At 32.1% G+C, this 6,605-nt stretch overlaps 1 pseudogene; it reads right to left on the reverse strand.

Annotated features, from left to right (window-relative positions):
* Window positions 1-2,134: 2,134 nt before the first annotated feature.
* On the reverse strand, window positions 2,135-2,252 carry LOC111737232 (annotated as a pseudogene).
* Window positions 2,253-6,605: the final 4,353 nt, after the last annotated feature.

A 6,605-nucleotide genomic window follows, 5' to 3' on the forward strand; every position in this document is an offset into this window, starting at 1 on the left:
TGAAAGCCCACCCTTCTAGGGCAATACAAAATAAATTGATTCCATAACTATGGGGCAGTTCTTAATCTATTTGATAATAGCAGGCATATCTTCCTTTGGTTCCTCTTTAGGGTAATTAGCTCCAAGCCATTCACTAATTGTTTTCTAAAGCATAGTATTCATCGTTATCTTGGTCACTAACTCTCTCTCAGTTTTCATGCCCTCTTTGTATAATCATCTGATTCTTATGGTTTCCTTTCATCAATTTCCCAGGAAGCATTTATTTTATATTAATATTTATTTAGTTATTTAACATAATTTTTGCATTTTGTCCAACGTCCAAATTTGTAAACAAATTTGCCTGTAAACAATTTCAGAGTAGGAACTATGTCGTTTGTTAACATTCCATTCAAAAATTATTATCAAGATAACTGTCAAGATGAGACATTTAAAACAGTTTTCTATACGTGGAAATCTACATATATAATAAAGCTTATTATTTGCTGTAATCTATAAGGATTTTCTTGTAGATTTATCAGGCCTTATCAGCCTTTCGTTGGCTTGGGAAAAACGATATTCCTTTTAAGTGTTAAAGCTAGAAATTTGTTCTTATTTTCAGACCTAGTAAAGAACACTCTGTATGAACTTTCCTCTTTTATATTCACAGATGACAGATGCTGGTATTGCTGTGATTCCAGAATCATGGAAGTGTTAAACTGGAAAGAAACTCAGAGGTCATGTAGTAAAATCTATTTAGAAACAAACAAACAAAAGTAAAGTGAGTTACCCTAAGACACATAGTTACTCTTGAGTAGTAACCTAGAACCAGAACTCTTACATTACAGTCATTCTTTTCATCGTACCACGTTGCTCCTTAAAAAGAAATAAAACAAAGCAGTCTTCCCATGCATTTCTTCTTGGCAAAGTTTTCTGTAGTCTTTGCTTATATTGGTAGATGAAATACCATACTTTGGTTCCGTGAGATACCTGTTAAATACTGGAAATTTGCTATCACATAAAGGAATCCAAATTAAGTCCTACCTATCATAGCTCAGAATGATCTAGATTCTATCTAAATTCCCTAAATTCACCTACTCAATCAAGTGTCTATTCTAAGGCATATAAACTACTTTTAAATACCTCTTCTTCTGGAAGACTCCCTCCCAAAGCATCTGTACACCTCTAAAGGTTCTTCTCTTGAAAGAGCAAGCAAGAAGGCACAATCTCTACACAAAAAGTTGAGAATTCATCAAGCCAATACCTCTAGGTCCAGGGCTGAGAAGAAGAAGAGGCATCAATATAAAGGCTGGTCTACATTTGGCAATTCTTGTTGGCCTTGTTGGCCAAATTCTAATTAAAAAAAAAAAAAATCACACTTTTTAATATCATTTTCTTCTTAAACTTTTTATTATTTTTTCTCCTTTTTCATTGAATGTCAGTCAGCTATGACTTACTTATACTTATATTTACACCAAAACAGAAGTATGTACATTAATATGTTCTGAGTGTGGGAACAACATTGCCTCACCTTTTTGCCTGGTCTAAGTTACCTGGAAGTGGACAATTAATTCTTAAGCAATTTATTGAAGGTTTAAAAACATTCTTATAGAGAATGTTGTGTGTTTATTAAATTGTATTAGGATTATCTTTGTGACATGGCTAGTTGCATCTGCTTAATTTCCTGCCCTCTTTCTCATTCACTAAACAAAAAAATGACTTAAGGAACAGGCAGTCCTTGGGATAAATCTGAATCAATTATCAGCATAATTAAAATGTAATAACATAGTAGTAATATTTTTTAAAATTATAAAATACCCACATTAATATTACTTGGGAAGAAGACATTTTACTGAAAGTTTCTTTGTTGAGCTGTGGTTTTTTAAAAAAGCATAAATTTTGAATAAAATATTTATTCCTTAAAACTTTTCAGGCAATTCAGGTATTGGGTAACACATTAAAGAGTGGATACTACAGAGACTTATAACATAAATTTACCAGTCATAAAAATTAAGTTATTGTTACGTTAGCCTTCTTGAGTCATTTTAGTATAAAATAGCAATGGAATGGAACAATAAGATCTTTTTTTTTTTTTTTTTTTCGGCGAGGCAACCCTTGGTTGACCTCACAGATTGCAAGGACCTATTTTTTATTTTTTCGCCTATAGTACCTGGTCTTCCTAGATGGTCTCCCATCAAATACTAACCAGGCCCAACCCTGCTTAGCTTCCGAGATCAGAGGGGATCGGGCTTGTTCAGGGTAGCATGGCCGTAGACCCAAAAAAATCTTTTGTGATATTCATAGTATACCTAGAAGGCAGTTTTCAGAATTGTTGCTACTGACAAAAAAAAAAAAAAAAAAATCACTTAAAAGAGACTTTCTAAATTTTTATTCTTTGCCATAAATGATTTTAATCAATAGTATTTATCATTAACTTTATTTAACTATCATTAGCATTTTGATGAATTATGAAAGTCGAGAGCTTTTTATTAAAACATAAAGATATTTATTGCTATCTCTCTTGGTTTTATTTTTTTGTGTTGATAATTACGCTGGTCATCTATTGCTACATAACAAATCTCCCCAAAACTTACTGGCTTAAAACACAGACATTTATTTATTTACTTTTTCATAAGTCTGCAGTTTGAACAAGATTAGTGAGGAAAGATATTTTTCCATTCTATTTAGCATCAGCTGGGGCATCTGGAAGGCTGGGGGCTGAGATCATCTGAAGTCTCATGGTTATGGATGCTGGCTGTCTTCTGGGACCTCAGCTAAGGCTAATGTTGGATCACCTATATGTGGCCTTTCCATGAGGCTGTTTGGCTTCTTTACAATATGGTGGCTGGGTTTTGAGGATGAGCATCCCAAGATGATCAAGTGGAAGCACTATTAACGATTTTTGGCTTAGTGTTAGAAGACACATAATGTTATTTCCTCTGGAGTCACAGGCCCAACAAGTTTTAAGGGAGAAAATATAGATAACTTTCCCCATGCCCCTCATCTCTCAGTGAAGGAGTATCAGCATTACATGGTAAGGAAGGCACATTGATGAGATATACTGGTGTGGATATCTTAGAAAAATATCATCTACCACAATGGTGACAGAAAATCATTAGAACTAGTTTTGCTCAGTGTTCTACTTGAAAAGGATTAAGGTCTATTCTATTTATTTAATGCAAATATGGCTATAAACTTTCTAGTCCTATCAATGTGATTATGTATTTAATCTCACTCAAAGCCAAAAGTAACTTGCTTACTTAAATCAGTATCACAAATAGGTATATAATAAAAATAAGATCATCTCGAATCCTTTCCTGAGAGAAGGAAAAATCAAGAGCCCAAATCTCCTAAATAATCTTTGGTCAAATTACATAAAAAGTATCAGTACCAAGTGGCCTCTTCTCAGTGTGATATTTTTTTTCAGAACTGCTAATGAATTTTATGGGATATTCTACAAAATCTGTGGTCCAACATACAGGCAATACTATTGTGTGACCATTTTATGTCCCAGTTTTCTAAGAAGACCAACACTTCTAACTCTACACACATACTGAGATGAGGAAGGAAAAAAATGCTTCCCTTGACTTTTCCCATTTTCCAACTTTCCCCTCTTAAGATCGAACAAGAGCTATCTCAAGTGGCTTATGGATTTGATTTAAACTATTTTACTCTTGTCTTCTCAGAGTTTTTTCAGATTAGGTTCAACAACACACTAACACTATGTCTTTTCAAATAAAACGGAGCATGACAAGGCAAGAAAGAGAAATTCCTCAAACAGTTCACTGTTCTAAATGATTTTTAATGAGAGCCCATTTTACCTTTTCGACTCTATCTTTTATGTTTATGCTTTTTTCTCCTTTAAATTTAATTTGCAAATTTTTTTTTTTTTTGCTTTGAATTTTCCCTTGGGATTTAAAAATGCTTTTCCCTTTGATTTTTTATTTCCATTGATGCTTTGGAGCATTTTGTACTGTGGATACAACTCTTTCATGTTGATAAGGAGCTATATGTGTTCCTAAGTTAGACACAGACAGCATTCAAGATGATACATTGAAGTGGATAGTCTACAGATCCTAGAAGTTTGTGTGTACATCAGTCCTGTGTGTTCAGCAAGCCTGGATTTAGACCAGAATGGACAAATAAGTATTTCATCTTTCCACTGAAGCATTCCCATCTAACTTCAACTCTCCAGTACAAACTAATACATTTCCCTTGGTCATACTTGTTTCAACAACACAACAGCCAGCCATACGACTTCCCCACCCCACCTTTTTTTTTTTTTTTTGGTTGCTCCCCAACTGCATCTACATTATTCCCTGTCAAAGAAAATGTAGACTTATGCAACTGCTTTTCATTGATGCTTGAATGAGAGGTATAAAATAAAGGAAGCTAGTGTGTTATTTCAGCTTATTCATCTGTGACTTTACTTATCAAAGTAGATTAAGGTTTGGTGGGGTCTGTAGCTTATTCTACTTTGGGGTCTTTCTTTAAGAGGAGAAATATGCAATGATTACAAAATTATTTTGAAAAGTATGTATTTAGATTGAAAAAAGGAATCTCAAAAATTACAAATTTATTTAGAAAGCTGACAAATATCACAAACATTCTGAAAAGCATAAAATATTTCTGAATTAACTATCACACTTCTATAATATCTTTTCCTACATTTTTACCTGCATACAATTTGATTGCCTCTTCCCATGACAATGATTTTGTAATATTTTCTGTAGAAAGAATATTTTCTGTAGAAAGAATAAAAATATAATTCAATCTTCCTTTCAGCATAAGTTGATTGAAAAAAAAATTTTTTTTTTTGTTTTTTTCATCGTTGAAGGTTTACAGAAGTTTTTCAGCTCCACAACTCACATAATGCTATACAATACTGGTAATGTCAGGTTGAAGAGAACAGTCTTTCGAACATATATTTCTGATTTTAAACTCTGTTATGTTCATATTTCTCCCAAACTTGTTGTCATCAAGATTATACAATATATCGAAAATTTATGTATATAGGCCAAGTTTGAAAGGATACATAAAAACATAAAGTTAGTGAGAGATGGAGGCATGCTAGAGGATCTTCCCATTTTAATATTTTTGCTATGTGATAGAATTATTGTTTTAATCATCAATATAATAAAGATAGCTAACATTTATTTAGCACCTGCCATATTTTAGGCACTGCAACACGTGCTAAAAGCATGATTTAATTTTTTTTCTTTAAAAAAAAAAGTCGTTTGGCATCTACTTAATAAATCAAATAGTTTATAACAAAATGACAACAAATCTACAGTTGAGACTTAATCAAAATTATTCATTTCAAACTTCTTTTATTAATCTTCTCATTTACTTTGTTTTCTATTGTTTATATACTTTGCACTTTAGTACAAAAGTTTAATGTTAAGAGAATGACTCAAATTTAACTACATTATAAGCATTTCTGTATCTCAAACTAGGAGTCCCTTGATAAATAAGAGGTATGGCAGTACTCATATACTAAACTTATTTTTATGAAAAATATTTTTTTTGCTCATAATTATTATCAAATTCTTCATAGTAAGATAAACACATTATCAACTGCCATGATTAATACCATTGGCTCCTGTAGCTGCCTTTCATACATTGGTACTCTGCACAATCAATATCATTGGTTTAGCGAGTGTTCAGTTTTAACAAACTACATTGCTGACACTTAAAAATGCATGGCAAATGAATGATTTCTCTCTGCTGTAATTGTAAGTTGTTTGTTCTCTATCAAATATGGACTCTTGAGAAAATAATTTTATTTTTGAGAATCTCAATTTCCTCAAATGTACAGTAAGAGGCTTGAAGAAAATTATCTCTGCAGTATTGTATCGTATCATATCATATCGTATCACATTTATTTACCCACCCATCAATCCCAATTCTTTCCTTCATTCCATGCTCACCACTTCCTTTAAGACAATTCCAAAAATTTTTCCTACATAAATTCATTCCACAGTGATTATTCTCTTAGTATTCTAACATATTTTTATAAAAAATTTGTACTTATATAATTAATACATGTATTTCATTGCCTTATGACAGTGATGATGCTTTTAATTTCACCATGAAGCATAAATGCATTTGAAAGATGCATGTCGAAAGAGTGTTTAAGATGCCAACAAATAAAACTTTAGTTTTTCAAGAAATTTGAACTCACCTAAACTATAACTTCATCTTTGTGTTCTATGATCCCACACACATAATAGGCTTTTAAAAATACTTCTTGAAAAATTTATGCAAATATTAGCAGGAGAAACAGTCAGATTTACCATGAAACTTATAAGATTAAGCTTCAGGGCCCCTAACTTCTATGATCTCCTTCCTAGGCTTTGGGACTTATTAATTCATTCACACATTCATAGATTTTTGTAAAATTTCGAACTAAGATGTTTAACCTTAATTGGTTAAGACCTCTGTCTCTCTCTACTTTGACTTTTCCTCCAACAGAGCCTTAACACAAATAAACAAACAGCTTTATTGATATGTGTAATTAACATACCATACAATTCACCCATTAAAGTGTACAATTTTTAAAGTATTTTTGGTATATTTACAGAGTTTGGTATATGTACAGGAATAGCGTCACGATTTCAGAATAATTC

This window comes from Pteropus vampyrus, unplaced genomic scaffold (assembly GCF_000151845.1).
Source record: "Pteropus vampyrus isolate Shadow unplaced genomic scaffold, Pvam_2.0 Scaffold24, whole genome shotgun sequence".
Lineage (NCBI taxonomy): Eukaryota > Metazoa > Chordata > Mammalia > Chiroptera > Pteropodidae > Pteropus > Pteropus vampyrus.